Here is a 23,013-nt window from a genome sequence, read left to right as displayed (position 1 = left end):
TCCATCCATCCATCTGTCTGCCCGTCCATCCATCCGTCGCCAACCTATCACAGGTCTATTACATATACATGTATACACACATACATATCTATACCATTTCTCAGTGTTAATGAAGGAGAAACAGAGCAAACGAACATCTTTGATCTTGATAGCATTAAAGTTGTAAAAAAATATTTCGGACAGTGTCGTATTTTCAACCTAAAGCTACCGTACGAGATAGCAGGGGGGAGTGTCTAATAAAGAAGCAGAGAAACAGAAAAAAAGGACGTCTTTTCCTGATTGTTTCAGTGGTAAGGGTCTCAAAATGAATCTATACATCTGCAGAATAGACTGTATAAAATATGGACGGAGTCTCCGTGACGTCACCCATCTGTTTCCTGAGCGCTGTTTTGAAGCTAATCGGCGGCAGCAGCCATATTGGAAATGCAGAACTCAACCAGTCAAAGTGTGATGTTAAGAGGTGTTTATTCCTGCTGTGAAGATCGTCTTCTTTAAATGGGTGTGTGTGTGGTTTCCGGTGTTTCTGCAGCCAGCCTCTAGTGGACGCTCGAGGAACTGCAGTTTGTAACACTTCCTGTATGGGCTTCATATTTTGAGACCGGAGGTTGCTGCTCTCACGTCTGTAAATTCAAACATTTGTGAAGTCTTTTTGGCGTCTCCTAAAGAAGCACAAGTTTTGTTTGCGTGTGTTGCAGGCGCTGCTTTTTCTTTCTACAGCACATTTTGCAGAGGACTGACATATCTTAATGAAAACACTAAGGAGCTGCATGAACTGTGTGCACACTGGAAATTAAAAACTGGATTTTTCGTGCACGAGAGTTCATTCTTGTGTTGCAGAGATATTAAAGCAGGGATCAATATAATGTGATTTTTCCTGATGATGCATCAAAGTGAAAGATGAGTTTAGGGGTCAATAAGCAGGAGGACAGAGGAGACGAGGAGGTACGAAAATCAGAAACTGTAGGATGCAGAGAAAAAGAGGCGGATATCTCTCATGTTTACCCTCATGTTCATAAAGTTAAACTTTTCGTCCTCTGGTAAACTCCCATGTGTTCCTCCGTCCCTCTGCTGCTGGTGAAATGTTTGTTTATGCCGCTACGTCCTTTAATATAATCCTCATGTGTGTCCATATGGCCTCAGTATGTACGTGTCCCTGCATGCAAACAGCTGCCTGGTTCGTGCTCCGTGTGTGTGTGTGTGTGTGTGTGTGTGTGTTGGTACATACTGTGCTCTCTGGTTTTCTTTAAATCACCTCATCAGTCAGTTCTGAGGGTCTCTAACAGCAGCAGGCGGCTCAGAGTCACGTTCACCTCCTGCATCACACACACACACCTGTACATTCACACACACACACCTGTACATTCACACACACACACACCTGTACATTCACAGACTGTAAGCCCTTCTCAGACCTGCAATCTTAAACCATTTCAACACGTCTGCCTCGTATCTGAATCAGCGCTCTGTTCTCTTTCCGTTCTGTATCATTACTAACATTTTTCAATCACTCTCGTTCGTCTGAACTGAACGACGGATTTAAAATAAAGTTACAGCAGAACAAAATGTGCAGAGAACAAAAAAGAAACTCACTTTTACTCCTAAAGTTTCTGTAAAAACTTGTCATAAAGAAAATACAGCTCAGTGTTTTTTCCTGAAGGTTATTTTAACTCTAAGTTTAAAAGTTATACAGTTAATATTTTGCACAATCAGAGTTATGATTTCCTGTCCTGACTGTCAGTCTGTGCTCGTTTATTAAAAACTCACAGATTAATTAACAAACATCCTGAGAACACTTCATATTGTATGGAAGGCCTTTAACGCCATTAAAAAAGATTCAAACTTTACTTTCATGATAGAGAAAAAAATATCACTCGAGTTCAGTCATAATTATGAAAGAAAGAATTTAAATTATGAAATAAAAAGTCTTAAAAATAAAGATTTATTTGATATCAGATTTAATATTGTTAAAGCTCCCGTGAGGAACTTTCTGTTTGCGTTTGCATTGGCTTTAGCGCCCCCTGTGGACAAAGTGATACCTCTATCTTTACTGAATTAATTATGTTTCTGACACAAAATCTCCTCCTGCTCCAATTAATAGTCAAATATTTCACTCATTAAGAATATTTGCTGCAGAAAAAGTACTAAAAGGGTTTTTCTTTGATGTGCTGTTGATCACCTCGTCTGACACCTACCCCCTCAGAGCTGTTTCAGGCTTTAAAAATTATAAAACAGAAACTGTTAAAATATTTTCTGATGGTTTTGATTGATTTTGAGGGTCATGAAGAGGCATGGTTGTTGATTTCAGCCTGTTTCATAACCACTGAAAAACTCCTCACAGGAGCTTTAATGTCATAATTATGACCGACTTTGTTAGTTTTGAATTGAAGTTTTTTGACTTTTTTCTAGTTGTAGTTTCTCATATATAAAGAAATCATTTGATTTCTCATCAAATGTTTAATAATTGGTTAACTGTCTCATTTTTGAGTCTTTTTATCTCCTAATATCAGTTGTGTCTCTCATGATAGAGAATTGATCACATAGTTAGATTTTTTTATCTCATTATTTAATTTATAACTCACAATTTTGAGTAACTTTCTCAAAATTAGATAACAAAAAAAAAGTTTTTATAATATGTTTTATCATTCTTTAAAAATTTACTTTGTACTTTGACTTTTTATCTCATTATGACTATGACCTGAAATTTCCCCTGACTTTCTTATAATTGTGATTAACCATCTTATAATACTTTAATTTTTGTCACTTTGACACTTTAGTTTTTAACATAATCATATACCAAGAATAGTTTAAAATGATAGTTATGATTAACCCTTCTTAACCCTCCTGTTATGTTTGTTTCTCAGGTACAGCAATAATGTTCCTGGATCAATTGCTCTAATGGTCAAATGTTGACCCGGGACATATGATCCAAACCACCAAAAATACCAATAAACATTTTTTAATCTCATTATTAAATCCATTACTAAACACTTAACTCAATATTTAGTGCAATAATGTTCTTTAATTCTCACAGATCATAGTTCAATGAGGATAACTCACTCGTTTTAAATGAAAATTCATGTTAAAAGGGTGTGTGTGTGTGTGTGTGATTGAGGTGAAATATGTCACACAGTTGCAAAGAAACAATTAGTATTGGACACCTCTGACCCCCTTTTAGCCTCCACTTTGACTGCCGGGTCAAACTGACCCACAAACTGTATCTATATAATGAAATCATGCAGGGGGGGTTGCAAATATGTGAAATCAACCATTTTCATTTTATATGTTCATTCACTCATTAAGCCGAACAGAAGAAGTTTCAAACCAAAAAAATACTTTTAACAAATTTCTTTTGATTTTTGAACTTTAAAAAGGGTCAATTTGACCCGCAACAGCAGGAGGGCTACACTTTGACTTCTTTTTATTTCAGCTTTTAATCCCAAAGCTTTGACTCTTTATCTTTATCTCTTCTAATCTCTAAAATAGAACATTTTGTCTTAATTTAGACTTTAATGACTTCATATCAACAATATATCTCACAATTAAAATGATGTACTTAATAAATATGACTTTTATCTTACAAATATGAGTAACTATCTCACAATTAGAACTTTTAAAATCACAATTTTAATTCTTATCTAATTATTTTGACCTTTAATCTCTTTAATTCAACTTTTCTACATAATAATTATGACTTTATTTCTCATGATTCAGATTTACTGTCTTATAATTCAACTTTTTATCCCTTTTTTTTATAATCTACTGTCTTTAATCCTCAGAATTAGGATTATTTTGTGTCATAGTAAATTCACCTTTTGCAGAAACACAACCATGCTTTGTTCTTTTAGTACAAATTTAGATAATTCATTCTCTTGGGAGGTGCATTGACACACTTCATCCTCCATCCAAAGATGTAGTTTGGGATCAGATCTTTGAGTCCTCATCAGAAGTGTTCTGCACGCTGAATCCTGTCGGTTCCAGACTCCGCCTCCATGAGCCGTTAGTCCAGATGCATGCTGGCGTGGCCTTCCCTCTAACCCGGGCTCTCAGCGCCCTCGCTCAGGGGACGCTGTCTGACAGCAGCCTGCAGGATGTGAACAGTCTGTGTTTATGCTGATGGTTATAGACTTTGTTTTCATGCAGACGTCACTTTTTTTCTTTGTAAGGTTCCTTCTCCCCCTCGTCCTCCTGCGGCTCCTTCTGACCTTGCCTTTTTGTTTTCTCACTTCCTTCCAGGCTCTTTTTGAGCTCGGGTACAGAAGTTGGGTCTATGAAAGGCGCTTGGAGTTGGCGTTGAATACTTCTGCTTTGTTTTTTACTGCTTCTTTGATTATTCTCTCCCTCCTTCACTGGAGGAGCTTTTTGTAGACTCGCCATTTGAGAATGAATGAGCCGTATATTCACCCGGCGTTCACAGAGAGTCTCATGTTTACACGCTGCTTTATGCTCCTCTTTAAGAGGCTTTTAGCACCTCGCTTAGACGGCTAACTGCATCTTGATCTCTGTTTCTATTCCTCTATTGAAGAAATGAGATGGAGAGAGAGAGAGAGAGAGAGAGGCGGTGGCATCATGCACAGGATTTCATCTCTTGGATTTGAATGCTCAGGATCACAAACCTCTAAATGCACCTCTGTGAGACCACATCCACGCTGAGCAGACTCAATCACCCTCCCAGCTTGATCAGTGGCCTGAGCTGCAAAAATATCAACATCTAGGAGCCGCTGCGGCGTTGGTTTGGCACCTGCAGGGCGCCACAGTCGAGCCGCATGAACCCGGGAGCGTGAGAGTCACTTAACCTTTAAAAACCTCAGACACCGGCTTAAAAGAAAGCAGGCCTGTACTCCGTTCCCTCCTCCTCTGGGCTCATCGTGCGTTTGGAACACTGGTTTGTGATTTGTAGTAAAAACATCAACCATCACAAAGAGGTTTTCATCATCTGAGCGTCCTCGTTTAGATCCAGGCTCACGGAGGAGATTAGATGAAAGCATCAGCATCCTGAATAGAGCTCTAAATGGTCGGTGTGTACGCTCCAGGAATAGCTCTTTCATGCGTTTGTTTCCATCCTGTGTTGGAGTACAGTCTCAGAATAACCACATTTGATGGAGGATGGTAGTTTTTCTGTGGGGACTCTAAAATAAACCCCAGAGCAGTGATTCATCTGCCCTCCTATACGTCTCTGTTGGAGGGATGAAGAATGAGAGCGGGAGGACTGGAGGCTCCTCTGACACGACGCCCTGCTTTGACTGGACTTCAGACTCTCAGCCTGAGGGGGACTCAGCGGGGGGACGCGGAGTGTGGTTCTGCTCTGCTGAGGCCGAGTCCATCACTGACAGACTCTGGGTGTCCCTCAAATCTATAATCCCGCTCAGTGAGAGGAAGCTGTAAAGCTGGGAGTGTGTGCAGAGACAGAGGAGCTGGTTCAGTCCTGCTGTTTGTCTCTGACTCAGTGTTTCTATATTTACAGAAAGATTAGGATTGATTCTGAACTTCCTGTTGTTGTTTGTCGTCGCCCACCGGCTGATGCACTCCTGGAGTCAGAAAGAAACTTGCAGTATCACCGCTCTGACCTCCGCTCCAGCAAGAACCTCTAAATCTAACCCCTTTCTTTGTGCACGGACTTCACACCAGCTGCTACTTACGCCCAAATTCAACCAGATCCGTCTCCGATCCGTCACAGCTCCAGATCGGTTTCTATTCTAGTCAATGTGTTAACTTCCACTGGATCCGCTCTGTTGCGTTCTGGTGATCATTCCCTTTCCTCAGCTTCCAATTCCTTAGCTTATTTTTCCTCTCCTTCCCTTGGAGTTCCTTTCCTATCCTTGGCGTTACTTTCCTTTCCTTAGTTTTCCTTTCCTTTCCTTAGCGATCATTTCCTTTCCTTTCCTTTCCTTAGCCATCATTTCCTTTCCTTTCCTTAGCCATCATTTCCTTTCCTTTCCTTAGCCATCATTTCCTTTCCTTTCCTTAGCGATCATTTCCTTTCCTTTCCTTTCCTTAGCGATCATTTCCTTTCCTTTCCTTTCCTTAGCAATCATATCCTTTCCTTTCCTTAGCGATCATTTCCTTTCCTTTCCTTAGCCATCATTTCCTTTCCTTTCCTTTCCTTAGCAATCATATCCTTTCCTTTCCTTAGCGATCATTTCCTTTCCTTTCCTTTCCTTAGCAATCATATCCTTTCCTTTCCTTAGCGATCATTTCCTTTCCTTTCCTTTCCTTAGCGATCATTTCCTTTCCTTTCCTTAACGCTCATTTCCTCTCCTTTCCTTGGCAATCATATCCTTTCCTTTCCTTTCCTTAGCGATCATTTCATTTCCTTTCCTTTCCTTAGCCATCATTTCCTTTCCTTTCCTTTCCTTTCCTTAGCAATCATTTCCTTTCATTTCCTTAGCTTTCCTTTTCTTTCCCTTAACAGTAATTTCCTTTGCTCATCTTTTCTTCCTTACGGCCAAATTCCACCAGATCCGTCCCCGATCAGTCACAGCTCCAGATCTGTTTCTATTCTAGTCAATGTGTTAACTTCCACTGGATCCGCTCTGTTGCGTTCTGGTGCTCATTCCCTTTCCTCAGCTTCAATACCTTAGCTTATTTTTCCTCTCCTTCCCTTGGAGTTCCTTTCCTATCCTTGGCGTTACTTTCCTTTCCTTAGTTTTCCTTTTCTTTTCCTTAGCGATCATTTCCTTTCCTTTCCTTAGTGATCATTTCCTTTCCTATCCTTTCCTAAGCCATCATATCCTTTCCTTTCCTTAGCAATCATTTCCTTTCCTTTCCTTAGCGATCATTTCCTTTCCTTTCCTTTCCTTAGCGATCATTTCCTTTCCTTTCCTTTCCTTAGCGATCATTTCCTTTCCTTTCCTTAACGCTCATTTCCTCTCCTTTCCTTTCCTTAGCAATCATATCCTTTCCTTTCCTTAGCGATCATTTCCTTTCCTTTCCTTTCCTTAGCAATCATATCCTTTCCTTTCCTTAGCGATCATTTCCTTTCCTTTCCTTAGCCATCATATCCTTTCCTTTCCTTAGCAATCATTTCCTTTCCTTTCCTTAGCGATCATTTCCTTTCCTTTCCTTTCCTTAGCGATCATTTCCTTTCCTTTCCTTAACGCTCATTTCCTCTCCTTTCCTTTCCTTAGCAATCATATCCTTTCCTTTCCTTTGCGATCATTTCCTTTCCTTTCCTTTCCTTAGCAATCATATCCTTTCCTTTCCTTTCCTTTCCTTAGCGGTCATTTCCTTTCCTTTCCTTAACGCTCATTTCCTCTCCTTTCCTTTCCTTAGCAATCATATCCTTTCCTTAGCGATCATTTCCTTTCCTTTCCTTTCCTTAGCAATCATATCCTTTCCTTTCCTTAGCGATCATTTCCTTTCCTTTCCTTAACGCTCATTTCCTCTCCTTTCCTTTCCTTAGCAATCATATCCTTTCCTTTCCTTTGCGATCATTTCCTTTCCTTTCCTTTCCTTAGCAATCATATCCTTTCCTTTCCTTAGCGATCATTTCCTTTCCTTTCCTTAACGCTTATTTCCTCTCCTTTCCTTTCCTTAGCAATCATATCCTTGCCTTTCCTTAGCAATCATATCCTTTCCTTTCCTTAGCGATCATATCCTTTCCTTTCCTTAACGATCATTTCCTTTCCTTTCCTTAACGCTCATTTCCTCTCCTTTCCTTTCCTTAGCAATCATATCCTTTCCTTTCCTTTCCTTAGCGATCATTTCATTTCCTTTCCTTTCCTTAGCCATCATTTCCTTTCCTTTCCTTTCCTTTCCTTAGCTTTCCTTTTCTTTCCCTTAACGGTCATTTCCTTTGCTCATCTTTCCTTCCTTACGCCCAAATTCCACCAGATCCGTCTCCGATCCGTCACAGCTCCAGATCTGTTTCTATTCTAGTCAATGTGTTAACTTCCACTGGATCCGCTCTGTTGCGTTCTGGTGCTCATTTCCTTTCCTCAGCTTTCAATTCCTTAGCTTATTTTTCCTCTCCTTCCCTTGGAGTTCCTTTCCTATCCTTGGCGTTACTTTCCTTTCCTTAGTTTTCCTTTCCTTTCCTTAGCAATCATATCCTTTCCTTTCCTTAGCGATCATTTCCTTTCCTTTCCTTTCCTATCCTTAGCAATCATATCCTTTCCTTTCCTTAGCAATCATTTCCTTTTCTTTCCTTAGCGATCATATCCTTTCCTTTCCTTAGCAATCATTTCCTTTCCTTTCCTTTCCTTAGCAATCATTTCCTTTCCTTTCCTTCTCTTGGGGTTCCTTTCCTTTCCTTACTGGTAAAATAATGACTGGATTCTGGATGTTGGTTTAATTTTGTAGTCCTGGTACTTTGTATTTCCAGCAGGCCCATCAATGATGTTGTGATGTTGTGTCGCTTTAAAACAGCCTGAGACTGCTTCCCTTCCTTCTTTTGGATTTGTTGTGTGGCGTTCACACCAAACAAAAGTAAATTCATACCTGTGAGTGAATTATATGTAAGGTCAATGTAAAACTGTTTCTTGTTGGGCTGCACAAATGGTGAAAGTTGAAAAACCTGAACTTGAATTATGAGAGTAAATGGAAAACATTCGTGTCCGTACAAATGTAGTGATTGTTTGTGTTTGCAGCAGGACTGTGAGACTCAATCTGAGCCTTACACAAACCTGTGGGACCTCAAACCTCTGCATCCACTTCTGTCTCTCCTCTGCATCCCTTCCTCCAACATCAATCTCCTCCCTATTGCTCCTCCATATTTCCCTCCCCATCCATCTCTCCTGTCTTCATTGAGAGTTGGAGAGAGTGAGTTATAATCCCTCTGAATCTGCCCCTCAGCTCTGTTATTTACATCAGCCGTACACCCAGGAGCTCCCCCGTCTCTCCCTGCTCCTCCCTCCATCTATAATCCCTCTTTCTTTCTCTGTGTTTTTGCTCCCTCGCTCCGTGGAGTTCAACTTTTATTTGTCCCGGTGGGCGGCCGGTCGGGCTGCAGCTATTAAAAGCAGCGTTGCGTGAAACGAGTGGAAATTGTTGTGTTCGGACGCTCGTCTTCTGAGCTGATCTGAAACATCCCTTCTTTATTCCTCTCTCCATCTCCTCCTCCACACGGACCGATGAGACTCAAACTTCTCCTCCACAGGAAGCGACTTCGCTCTATCTCTCCATCACAGTGATGGAGTCTGATGGTTTCGTGTCGCTGACAGCAGCTCTCTCTGTGTCCGGCTGGACAGAGATGGAGAGAACATTTCTCACATACTGGTCGAGCAGAGAGACAGAGGGAGGATTAAAAACTCACTCTTCTTCTGAGTTCAAATATCTGAGCTTGTGAAACATGCTTGGACTCATCAGATTTCCTCTCTTTCACACACTCGCCTCTGAATCTGGTCAGAGCTTTGGCTCGTGTTTTGAAAGCTAACCCTCAGATATTTCCTCCATAATTAGTTCCTCCAACATCGTGGAAGCTTCTCTAAAGATATCTGCAGCCTGATTGAGCTGCCAGTTCTATAAATGTTGGGATGCATTGAGTCTTTTTTGTGCAACACTTTACACAAAAACTAGAAAAGAGAAGCCAAATAATTAGAATAAATACAAACCCTTGAATGAGAAGGTGTTTCCAAACGTTTGACTGGTAGTGTAGATATGAAACAACAGACACAGATGACTGCTGTGATGATATCATTGATCTTTATATTAAATAACCAGAATGATGTGAGTTTGGTGGGGTGTCTATGTAAGCCACCCAAAATAAAAATAAAAACAGGAGTCTCATCCTCAATTAATAAAAAAAAATCCAAAAAGTGAAGTCATTATATTTATTTATAAAATTAAAAAAACATTTATATGTGATGAAAGGAAAAATAATGGAATAAAAAGTATTTTGTATGACTATTTATGATATAATTTTGAATATTTAACTAATCTTATCTCATAATAATAATCATAATAATAACAATGTATTAATTTTAACTTTAAACTCAGTGTTTTGTTGTTTTTATCTCATAATTATGACTTATCTCCTAATTTTTTTCTTTTATTTAATATAAAATACTTATCTCCTAATTATTTATTTTAAAAAGGTATTTTTTGTCAAAATATTTTGATTAACCACCTCATAATGTGCATTTATATTTATTATGAGATTCATTTGCAAAGTTAATTTCCTGATTATAAAGTTTTAGTTCATAATTATAATTTATCATTTCACAATTTCAACATTTTGTCGCATAAAAATTGACTTTTTAGTACATAATAATTACCAACCTCCACATAATTGTGTCTCCTTCATAATTTTTCTGACTTTTTATCCCATTGTTATTATTTACCGACTTAAATTCAACTTTTATGACTTTCATATTTTATTATTTTGAGCTACCGTCTAAGACAGCATTTCATCACAACAATGAGATTAAAACAAAGTCAAAAATATTAATTATGACATGCATTTTAATCATTTTGACTTTTACCCTCATAGCTGACTTTTCATCTCGTAGTGATGACTTAACATTTGGGCTGTCATTTCTGTCATCACGGCATGTTTAATTTTGGCAGATATGGGCTTCCATACATGATGCTACTTGCAAGGGGAAACAGGATCCAAACAAGCAAAGTGAGGTAGAATAATGTGGATTAGTTTGATTTAATACCAACACTCTGTTTACATGTTCATCGCTCACACTCTCCCCTCTGCAGTCCGAGCTGCATATTCTGTATTTCGGGAAACTCTGGTTCTGGATTCTGAAATAAACTTCTGTGGGTTTGAACAAACTTCAGCTGCACAGCATGAATGTGTAATGAGCCACCAACAGGCTGCAGCTTGTTAAAGAGCCTTTCTAAGTTTAGAGCAGAGGTGTTTCTGAGCAGGACTGGAGATCTGGTCATGTTCTGTTTCTTGTTGACTTCGACTTTATCGTCTTTTCTCACATGAACACGCAGGACGCCATGCTGAGCGTCCCCGTGTCATTAGTGATGTTAGCAGGGCTCTAATCATTGCTTCTGTTTACCCATCAGCCAGATGGCGGCTGCACTGCTGACAGACAATCACACACACTGACAACTCCTCTCTCCCTCTCTGTTTAGTCCCTCTCTCTCTCTCTCTTTGTGACACTTCCTGTATTTTCAGTCTTTGTTTTCACGGCGGTTCAGAGATGACAGATTCGGGGCTGTTTGAGGTCATGAGAGAAACTTTTTGTGGGTTTTTCTGCAGGATTTATAAAATGGTGTGATTGCCCGCTGCACACGACTCCACAGCGAGCGTTCAGCAGCTGACAAGCTCAGAGAGCATCACGTCAACCAGCTGGGAGTACTGCGTGCAGGCTGTGGTGGTTCACTGTTCTGCCAACTGAAGGTGCTCTGCCTTCATTTGGTAGATAATCTAATTCAATCCACTTCCTTTATGAAGCACGTTTACAGTTAAAGGGACCCTCGACACTGTACAGTTAGTTATTCCTTATCTAGTTATTATTTCAGGCTTTGTTTGGACGTTGTGAAAACAGTACGCATGCCAGGCCACTAGTTGGCGGTATAACTTCGAAACGCAACAACCACTGAAGAGCTTTGAAGCCAAAAGACCGCCTTCACTCGAGCACCGACACGCATTAACCTCACTCGTAAGGCTTCCTGGGTCCACAGGAGTCACATATTCTTGTGTGGGTTAGACTCAGGGTTATGGTGCGTTCAATGACTCTTGTGTTAGTGTTTGTTATGTTTCCTCTCACTGTTCCTCCTCTACCTTGATAATCCGGTGCACACGGCACTGCAGGAGCCTCATTGGTCCACAGAGCTGTCAATCAGGGCGGTTGATGATGGAATAGAATTCTGCCTGTGACATCATCAAAGGCATTCTAGAATTCTGCGTGTGAGATCAAAGGAATTCCTGTGACATCATCAAAGGAAGAGTTCTAGAATTCTTCCTGTGACATCATCAAAGGCATTCTAGAATTCTTCCTGTGAGATCAAAGGAATTCCTGTGACATCATCAAAGGAAGAGTTCTAGAATTATTCCTGTGATATCATCAAAGGCATTCTAGAATTCTTCCTGAGAGATCAAAGGAATTCCTGTGACATCATCAAAGGAAGAGTTCTAGAATTCTTCCTGTGAGATCAAAGGAATTCCTGTGACATCATCAAGGGAAGAGTTCTAGAATCCTTCCTGTGAGATCAAAGGAATTCCTGTGACATCATCAAAGGCATTCTAGAATTCTGCGTGTGAGATCAAAGGAATTCCTGTGACATCATCAAAGGAAGAGTTCTAGAATTCTTCCTGTGACATCATCAAAGGCATTCTAGAATTCTTCCTGTGAGATCAAAGGAATTCCTGTGACATCATCAAAGGAAGAGTTCTAGAATTCTTCCTGTGACATCATCAAAGGCATTCTAGAATTCTTCCTGTGAGATCAAAGGAATTCCTGTGACATCATCAAAGGAAGAGTTCTAGAATTCTTCCTGTGAGATCAAAGGAATTCCTGTGACATCATCAAAGGAAGAGTTCTAGAATTCTTCCTGTGAGATCAAAGGAATTCCTGTGACATCATCAAAGGAAGAGTTCTAGAATTCTTCCTGTGAGATCAAAGGAATTCCTGTGACATCATCAAAGGAAGAGTTCTAGAACTCTGTTTTTGATCTCAGAGTTCTGAGAGAAAAATCAACATTCTGAAGAAAAGTTGGATCTAAAAAAATACATTTCATTAGCCCCGCCCCTTTTCCCTGTGTAATCCTTCTTTTTGTATCATCAAATAATTAATTCAAAGTAAACTAGTCAGGAACATGAACACACAACTCACTATAATGACAGACACCATGTTTGACAAACATTTATTTGACGTGTATATTTATTTTTAGAGTTATAGTTACAGTTAGATGTGTCAGTATGGGCTCCAATGGGGTTTCCAGCTTTTGGGAGACCGCCTCCAGTGGACAATTGTGGAACTGCAGTTTTTGGTGCTTCTGCATTGGCTTCAATTTTCGACACCTGACGTTACTGCTTCGTCTGAGTGTTGAATATTTCTGCTGACAGGTTGGAAGCATAGACTGTATAGATATGAGGATAGTATCCTTGATGTCACCCATCTGTTCCTGAGTGCTGTTATGAAACCAATCATCGGCGGCAGCCATATTGGAAATGCTGAACTCAACCTAACTTGGTGTGAGGCAAAGAGGCGGGGTTTGAGCCTCCTAGCCAACAGCTATGTGTTCCCACCTGTCAATCAAGTCAGTCATGTCCTTATTTGGGCAAATAAGGACTGTAAACATGTTTATTTCTGCTGTAAAGGTCGTCTTCTTTAAATGGGTGTGTATGTGGTTTCTGGTGTTTCTGCAGCCAGCCTCTAGTGGACGCTCGATGAGTTGCAGTTTATAACACTTTCTCATGGGCTTCATATTTTGAGACCGGAGGTTGCCTGTTGGTTGGAAGTGAAGGGGAAGTTTGGAGTGCTTACCCTCAACCTTTGAATGCACGTGTGTCCCGTCGCTTTGGAGCCGTCCTGTCTCATAGAGGCAGAGAAGAACCCTGGTGCTGCTTCTTTAGACACTGAAGGGTATGTCGTGCAGTCATTTCAGACACAGTTTCCACCTCTACATTACTCTTCAACCTCCCAAACCACCTGAGAGCGCCGCCTCCTCCAACCTGTCCTCCCTCTTTATCCTCTTCCTGCTCCCTCTGTCCTTGCCTCCTTCTCAGCGTCCAGCACTCGTCATCAGTCTGAATGTAATGAGAGTACCAGCCTCCCCTCTCTTCTCTCCCTTCGTCTGTTTTCAATTTGCAGTAATCTCACTTCACTGCCTCCCGTTCTGCACACATCCACTCTGCGTCCGCCTGCAGTGTGAAAACATGTTTAATGCACGTATGAATCAGTAATAACCTCACACACACCCTGACACTGAGCGTGTCATTAACTAAATGATCCTCGTATCGTCTCACCTTGAGTCAGATCACAATCACGGCTACACGCCTGGCTGTATTGTTAATGCGTGTTACACGCTCCACACGCGTGTAAGGGATCCGTCAGCGTTACCCGTTGTAATCGTCTGCTCAGGAATCCTGTTCTTTGGTCTGGAAAGTCAGGGAACAGCCTGGAATATTTATCATTATTTCCAGATGAGAGGACATAAACGACGGTGTCTGCTCACAGAACATCTGCCTCTCACCTTCAGTGATCACGGTTCTTAATCAGGGGTGGATGATTTTATCTGAGCATTAAAAGGGAATGACACCTCCAAGCTGGAGGCATGAGGGTCACACTCACACACAGTAGCAAAGTTTTACTGTACATCACACGGGCGTTTTTATCCATGCACATTCAACTCAAGGCTCATGTCTCCACCGGGGGGCGCTGCTGTGTGTCTCAGCTTCATCCAAGAAGGTTCTCCCTTAGGGGTGGGAATTGATAAGATTTTATCAATGTCAATGCTAATGTCGATTCTGCTTATCAATCCAATTCCTTATCAATTCTCCTAACGAGTCCTGAGTATTTTTTTGAGGTGGAAAAAAAGTATTTCTACACAGTCTTCTGCACCAAAAGGAACCATTTTATTTTTTGGGAAAACATTAGGGGCTTACCCCAAACCTAGGACCAGGGCCACCCCTGGCCACCTCCTGGCTCCGCCACTGCAATAGGTTGACCTCATTCACAGCAGCGTGAGTCCGGACGTGGCCCCTGGAGCCTGGAGGAAAGGACTTTGAATTTAGAGAGGAAAAACACGTTTCCTCCGGGGGTCATCGCGGAGGTATTTTACCCGCTCTCAGTGCCTCATTTTCGGCCGTGTGAGTCCGGATGTAGCCCCTGGAGCCTGGAGGAAAATACTTTGAATTTCGAGAGGAAGGCGTGACGTGACGTTGTGCTGAAGAATCGATAACATTTGAGGTGTACAATTCCTATGAAATTGATCAATTGGAACCGGTTCTAAGTCGGATCCGGTTTTCAATTCCCACCCCTAGTCTCCCTGCTCCACTCCACTGAAGATACAAACCAAGGCTACTTTTAACGGAGCCAGCGTCCAACACGGGTCAAGCTGAACAGAGAATATAAACCCAGATGGTACATTGATGATTGATATATTGTTCATTACTACAGTAATGCCACATATCCATGATCCATGTCGACCACACGAGGACTTCTAGCTTTTGACTTTGTCTGAAGGTAACAGCACAACAAAGCAGAACATATTAATTAACATTAAACACATTTAAACCTGAGAAAACTTTAGATAGCATCACCCAAAGGAGGAGCGCAAATCAAAGCAAATGAGACATTCATCAACCACAAAAAGGGATTGTAACCATAGACTGCAAATAAAAATGGACAGCGTTGCTCCGCCTCTTCCCGTTGTACGGTTCTGAAGTCCTGTCTACAAACCCCCTGAAAAGTCAAAGACTCCATTCTGCCCCTGTTCTGATTTCTCCACCTTTCTGTAAATGTGTGCTGAAACCAGCCGTTTCAGTTTTCAGTGTTTTTCATACGTCACAACGCCATCCGGTCTGTAACAGGAAGTCAGAGCTCGGAGCTTGTTCAGCCCATAGACTGTATAAAATACAACTCAACCCCTCCTCCGTTTTTCATTCCCTGCACACATGTGTGCTAACAAGGAGCTTAGGAGGGAGGCATGCTAGTTGTAGGCTGTCTTAATAAACACAAAGGTCGGTTTGACTCCCCACGTCTGCAGATTGATTTTTAGTTTGCATGGAAAAGTGCTAGCGCTAGTTAGCATAGCCACATAGCTACATGTTGGTCGCTGTGTACCAAGACACACGTCTACATGCTGATAAATAAAACAACAAGAAACACTAAATCTGTGACCAATGGTTCAGAAAGGTCCTGCTGCAGGCGCCTCTCCGTCAGGATCAGATTCTGGATCAGATTCAGAGGGTTGAAGTAACGCGGGTCTGTGAGCAGCCGTGTATATTCAGCCAACATGTAAACATTACATCAACGTGCTGGAGAGCCGAGGAGGCCACGCCCACTTCCTGAGGGGGCGTGGTCAGAGAGCTCATTCTCATTTAAAGGCACAGACACAGAAAACAGCCTGTTCTGAGCAGGGCTGAAGAAGAGGGGTTTACAGGCAGACCAGAATCTGATTTCAAAGTGTTTTTATGAGCAATAAACTTTAAAGACATGTTTTGGGGACCTCTTAGACCAATATATGTTGATGAAAAAAGCGTAATATTTCACCTTTAAGCCTCAGACAGTTCATCAGAGTTTATAATGACGCAGCACGGCGAGGAGACGGATTCGAATGATCTGAGCTTTAGTCTGTTCGTGACGTCGCTTGCAGGAAATACTGAAACCATGCAAAACTTTTTAGAAAACATTGAACTACTAAAGAAGATTGATGTTGAAGGAAAGGTGGCGCTGCAGATGGTGCAGGAGGAGTACACCGGAGGACGTACGTGCATGTGCACGGGTCAGAAGGGAAGATCGTGCTCGTCTTAATCATTTGTTAATTTCACGTTAATATTTCATGCTTTTATTTCTAGTTTGTATTTTACAAGATGACCCGAAGCACCCTCCCTCTGTCACATAAACACTTCAAACCTACGTTCAGGTACGAGCCCGACATGTGGACCACATGTAACAGCTCTCTGCTCTCCTGCGCTCATTGGGGAAGATGACCTTGTGTGCTTTCACCAGACAAACAGAGGGGAGCGGGGTCATGTTCTGCAGCCCGGCTCATTATCTGATCGACGAGATATCGCACTGATAAATGGAAGGCAGGGTGGGCTTTTAAAAAAGAAGCCTCCATTCAACCCGCAGACCCTCATACAGCCGAGCGGCATCCTTTTCTCCTCCAGCGAATGAAAACCGGCTTTCTTCTCAGAGAAAGGACCCGCATGCTAAATGAATGGCTAAATGGTAAATGTGTTTCTCAGGCTGCTGAAATTTGGCTGAAAAACATGTCCTCGTCATTGAAATTAACAAAGAGAGGGGAAAAAAAGCATGAGCAGGGTACGAAAATAATTCAGCTGGAGAAAAATAAAAGGTATAAAAGGCGCAGGAGTTTGAGGGAGGAGGAGAGAAGGCTTTCTGAGAGAGGAGGGGAAAAGGCAGAGAAGAAGAAGACAAAGGAAACTATCCAAACCAGTGATTTTCAACCACTGTGCCGTGGAACACTAGTGTGCCGTGACAGATTGTCAGGCGTGCCGTGGGACATTTTCCAATTTCACTTAGTTAGTCCCAAAAAAGTATTATTCATATACTGCAATTTGCCATGTAGTGTGTCTGTGCATGCAGTGTAGTGACTGGCAGAGTAATTCAGTACTCGTCCATGTACTGACCTGCACTACCCACCCACTGGGTGGCAATAAAGCACACTAATGACCTTGTTAATTTAAGACAATCGAATTAATGATGCGTGCGAGAGGTGTATGTGACAAGATGTAGGCGTACAACAGCGATGGATAAATAGTCAAAAAGGAAAAATTAAAACTCCAAACAGGGCCCTGGACAGAATTCTACCTGGATGAAGAGCGTGATATGGTTGGTTTAAAAGGCAACTTTTATGAGAAAAGTTACAACAGTGTCTGCGTGAGCTCTCACAGCTAGCTACTCAGTAGCTGAACTTGTAGCCAAATCAAAAAAGACAAACTGTGGCAGAGACATTAATACTACCTGCAAAGCCATTGTAAATGAGATGCTTTGCCCTGACGCAGTTAAAGAAGTAGCCCTTAATGTTATGCATGACATTTTTGTAATGGAAAAACTAACGTTTACTCTGAGGCTCAAGAGTGATGTTTTTGATAATTGTTGGAAAGGATGGATTGAGTTCATTAACCCCCATAGAACAGATTTTAGGTAAAGATCTACAGCTGTACTGTAACTCCCTTAGTTCACTGCTACACATGGACTGTTATATTTTCTTTGTTTGTTGTAATTTTGTCTGTCCTCTTTTGTTTTTTTTCTTGTGAAAAAAAAGTGTTCATTTGAGAATGTGCTGTATAAATCTATCTTGAACATAAATAAAAAAAATGAAAAAAAAAAGTAGCCAAAGCCCCTCTCTCAGGTAAATAGATTCATAAATTGAGAGACTAAATGTGTCATTTTGTAACACTTTTGGTTGGTGGTGTGACTCCAGATTTTTTTAATGTAAGAAACGTGCCTTGGCTCAAAAAAGGTTGAAAAACACTGATCCAAACTATGCATCCATTAAGATGCAGCGTTGATTCTCTCTTTACGGTGAAGCAGGAAAAATAGACGAGTGTCAAGTGAAAGCGAAGAAAACCGCAGACGCCAGTACACGCAAGTTCTTGTCGGGCAGCACGAATGACACGAAATGGGCGTTTCATGAGCGAATCGTAGGCAAGATTTGTGTCTTTGGATACATGCCAGCCACCAGGGGGCAGATTGATTGTAACTTGTTGTTCGTGTGTCGCTCTCTGTTGACATTATCACGTGATTCCTATAATTCTGCAACATCTCTTGGACTTCTTGCGTGATTTCGTGATCTCAGGAGATCTGTACTTCGCTTCGAACACGCCTCAAGTGAGGCGAAGTTTTGTGCATAATTTTCAAAACATGACGCTCATGCTTCGTGCGACAAAGACGTGTCCGATCTCTCTCTAATCCAGAAACGATGTCTCAACATGCTGTAAAGAGGTTTAAAGGTGACATATCAAGCAGAAACCACCAGTCTTAAAATATGAAGCCCATGTGGAAGTGTTAAAAACTGCAGTTCCTGGGGCTCTGGTGGCCTAGCGGTCTAAGCGCCCCACATGCAGAGGCTACAGTCCTCGTCGCAGTCATTTATTGTTCATCTTCTTCAGTTTTAAAATCCTTTGAGTTCTTGCAAACAGCCTTTGATACTGTTCAGTCCCACTTGACTCAGCTCCAGTTAGTGCTGAATGTGGACTAATCAAAGACCATGGTATTTTCAAATGGCAAACAGCTTCCGTCTCACCTTCCCAGGCTGAGTTTTTAAGCGGTCATGAAATGGACTGAAATTAACAGTGATGGCTTTGTGTGACCTAGAAAAGTAAACAAGATTGTTAATAAAGGAATTGATCATTTCTGTTTTGTTATTTTGAAGCCTGAAATGGCTGTGAGGGGGTAGGTGTCAGATGAGATGATTGACAGCGCATCAAAGAAAAAAACCCTTTTTCTGCAGTAAATATTCTCAATGAGTGACATAGTTGACTGTTGGTTGAAAGCGGGAGGAGATAACATCATTTACACATGTACAGGACAAAATAAGCAAGGTCACTTAGTCCACAGGGGGGCGCCAAAGTCAACACAAACAGAAAGTTCCTCACAGGAGCTTTAAAGAAATGGACTAAAATAAATAAATATATATATATATATTTTAAAACACAGTAGCCAGGAATAAATACCAAAAAACAAACTACTTTGTGTTGCATTGGATTTGTATGAACGGTGTTGTATAAATAAAGCTTGATTGATTGATTGATTGATTGATTGATTGATTGATTGATTGAATAACGTTAGCTCAGGCTGTCCCAGGTCGTCTGCCGTTCAGCTTGTAGGAAAAGAGAGGTTTCTGAATATGAACAGTTACAGTTGTAATAAAGCTGCATATCAAATACACATCTTTAGCTCCACACTGCTGTGTCACTGAGCTCCTGACAAAATATTGCGTCCCTTATCTTGTACTGAAGAATTGAGCAACCCTACTGCAGGCTGCAGAGTCTGACACACGACCACGTGACGGAGCCTGAAATAGAAACTCTGCATTTAAAACATCCGTCAAACGAGCAGCTCAGTGATTGACAGACTCTACTCCGCCCAGCCCACACACACACACACACACACACACACACACACACTGGAGGACACAAGATACACAAACATGTTGTAAAGCAGCTACAGCAGCAGTGAAAAGTACACCCTGAAGTGTTCCTTAAACACACACACACACACACACACTCTTTTCATCCCAAACAGGTAATAGCGTCATTTTTCACAGCAGAGCCGGCGTCCCCGGCCCGCTCGGCCCTCATTAATCTCCCTAATGGAGAAGTAAGTGATCGGAAACACAGGCTTTAATCACGTTTCCTCTTTCAGGGACGAAGGCTCTCGGCGGCGCCACACTCTGAGCTTTTCTTTTGCTCCTCTGCTTGTTTCTTTCACGCCTCAGGAGTGGTTTTCTTAAAGTCACCTGTTGATGTGCAGAGAGCTGAAAGGAATCCTGGGAGTGATAAAGCTGGAGGCTGTTGTTTTATCCTGAGCAGCAGGTCATACATCCATTAAGATACTTCCTGGAACAATAACACATTTATTTCATGATCTTATTTAAGATATGTGTTCTCAGTGAGGAGGAGGAGTAAAGCCTGTGTGACTCCTTCCATTGAAGCTCTCTGTTTTACACTATAGTGGCCACCATCTTGGTTGTTTGGAGGCAGAGGTGGCCACATTTGGAGGAGATGGTGGATAAGCATGGCTAGTTGCTAAATTTAGGAGCTATTTTTCTTCGGTCAGAGCAGGTTTGTGAAATCTGTTGCTTTTGAGGTGCAGAAAAAGCTTTTAGAAGTTACATCAGACCTTGTCCAGATCCGTGCCCCGGACGGTCCGGCTCTGTGCTCTCTCATTCATCAACACCCACACGAAGCAGGACCTCTGGACAGCTGGAGTCTTGTCAGAGATGCAGCCGAAACACAACGGAGTGGATCCAGTGGAAGTTAACACATTGACTGGAATAGAAACCTATCAGATCCGGTGCTGTGACGGAGCAGAGATTCCTCTGGACACGGATCTGGTAGAATCTCCCCCAGCATCCAGTCTCCATTTTCATACTTGATGACCCTCAGGTTCCTAAGTGGGGTTCCCACAGAGTGAGCGACGCCACCAACAGGACAAGAAAAGGAAGCAGAGATTAACTTAAAGGGGATGGGGTATGTCCAGTGTGGATGAGTTTATGGTAATAGTCATGGGAATGGGCCACCTCTTTCCTGAGAGCTGCTGCAAGATTGCACCTTTGAATCTGATCCATCAAATGTTCTTTCCTTTCTGTATTACTGTCATTATTTCAGACTCAAATATCCTGCAGACACAGCGCTCAGTACGGAGTGTTTCAACGTGACGCACGCAGAGAAACACTCAGAAACATCATCAGTGGCTTTAAAAACAAAGCCCTTATAATATTGATCACATTCAGGAGGTTCTTCTTCGTCCCTGTTGGCCTTCCTGTTCTTTATTTACAGTCTTCTTCTTCTACTTTCTTATTCCCTGAGTTTTAAAGCACTTTAAGTCCACCGAATGATCAATACCCATGACTTTAATTTGACCTAACTCTCCGGTCTGAGGTTAGATAAACGCTGTGCAGCCTCACTGTAGTCTCTGGTGATGCAGCAGTGGTCAGTCCGTCGTCCTTTTTAGCAGAAGTAAATGAACTATTGAGAGAGCTGATGAGAAGGCAAAGAGCCTTTTATCTCCCGGTGGCCTTTTGTTGCTGTTTTGGCTGAGTTGACACGATCGCACGTCGCTCTCTGCATCCTGATGAGCTCCGGCTCGCTGTGACTGAACTCTGCGCTCATTTGCATTTTTACTTTTTGATGCAGCGGCGTGCGGTGACAGGACAAATCATGATTCACAACCTCTCTGTGCTGCACATCAGGATCCAGACATAAGATGATATCTGATTGTAAAATCTCTGAAACATGACACAAGGATTCAGTTTTCACTAGATCATCCCGAAACTAATCTGTTATTAAAGGTTCTACATAAGAATATAGAATCTGTACAACAGGTCTGTAGTTAGAGTTCTAATCAGGTGTCTGTGTGGAGAGCAAAAGCAGGAGGAACGCAATCTCTATAAACAGATATCTGCATGAAGAGCAGCTAACAATCTGTTCTACATCAAACATTCACACTGAGACACTAATCTGCTTGATGCTGTGTCACTAAAGACAATCAGTGTTCAGATTTCCTGACTTCCCTGAACGCAGCATCAGAAATGATGGCTCCCACCTCCATTCAACAAACAAACATTGTAGACGTAGTTTTCTTCTCCTCTTGAGGACAGACCTGACAAAGCTTTTTACTTTCAGCTACAACTAACCTGTAATTACAGATTCTGATTCAGAGACATGTTGGATCTGGATCTCAGGGTCTGGGTTTTAGTCTGAGGAGGGTTCTGGTCTCTGTCTGTAGTCTGAGTAGTATCAACCAATCAGGTGTCAGCAGGAGAAACAGTCTGTATGGAGAGCAACAGCAGGCGTTCTAGAATTCTGACATCATCTCAGACAGAAATCCAGAATTCTGTCTTTGATGATGTCAGAGTTCTGTCTTTGATGATGTCAGAGTTCTGTCTTTGATGATGTCAGAATTCTGTCTTTGATGATGTCAGAGTTCTGTCATTGATGATGTCAGAACTCTGTCTTTGATGATGTCAGAACTCTGTCTTTGATGATGTCACAACTCTGTCTTTGATGATGTCAGAATTCTGTCTGAGATGATGTCAGAACTCTGTCTTTGATGATGTCAGAATTCTGTCTTTGATGATGTCACAATTCTGTCTTTGATGTCACAATTCTGTCTTTGATGATGTCAGAATTCTGTCTTTGATGATGTCACAATTCTGTCTTTGATGATGTCAGAGTTCTGTCTTTGATGATGTCAGAATTCTGAGAACAAATGGAACATTCCGTGAAGAAGGTCAGAGCTAAAGAAACATCAGTGTCTCTAATCCTCTTTCATAGACCTCCATTCAACAAACAAACATTGTAGACGTAGTTTTCTTCTCCTCTTGAGGACAGACCTGACAAAGCTGGACTTTGGACTTTGGACTAATCTGCATCATGATGTTGTTATTTCAGCAAACTGAAGACCCGTTAATTACAAGAACATCACAAGAACATCAGTTCCTGTTTCAGGTTCATACCGCTGAAGGAAGCCAGAGGGAAGACTCTGTGGAACTGTTTACAGTGAAACTGAGACTCAGTAGAAACAGATGGACCATCATGTTTAATCTTAATTAACCTGTAACAAGCGTTAATATCTCCATTTTTAAACTGGTATTCGTCTGTGTTGTGGTGTGCAGAAACAGCCTCCTTCTGCCCTCTCCTCTCTCTCTCTCCCTCTTCATCCTCATTACCGCTCTCATGTCACACTCACACAC

The 23,013-nt window shown here is 41.6% G+C and overlaps 1 protein-coding gene and 1 long non-coding RNA gene across 2 annotated transcripts in view; one reads left to right on the top strand and one right to left on the bottom strand.

Moving 5' to 3' along the window:
* Positions 1–23,013, top strand: part of LOC117808575 (glutamate receptor ionotropic, delta-1-like) — a gene marked incomplete at its 3' end in the record, with an annotated part of 181,303 nt that overhangs the window by 60,237 nt on the left and 98,053 nt on the right. The window lies entirely within an intron of this gene.
* Positions 13,264–14,347, bottom strand: LOC117808574. The gene is made up of 3 exons (XR_004630371.1): positions 14,098–14,347; positions 13,871–14,002; positions 13,264–13,765 (listed from the first exon to the last, which is right to left on the bottom strand). It is a non-coding gene; the product is annotated as an uncharacterized LOC117808574 (long non-coding RNA).

Source organism: Notolabrus celidotus, unplaced genomic scaffold, assembly GCF_009762535.1.
Source record: "Notolabrus celidotus isolate fNotCel1 unplaced genomic scaffold, fNotCel1.pri scaffold_126_arrow_ctg1, whole genome shotgun sequence".
Classification (NCBI taxonomy): Eukaryota; Metazoa; Chordata; class Actinopteri; order Labriformes; family Labridae; genus Notolabrus; species Notolabrus celidotus.
Note: the sequence above shows the minus strand (reverse complement) of the source record. Positions and strands in the feature narration are given on the sequence as shown.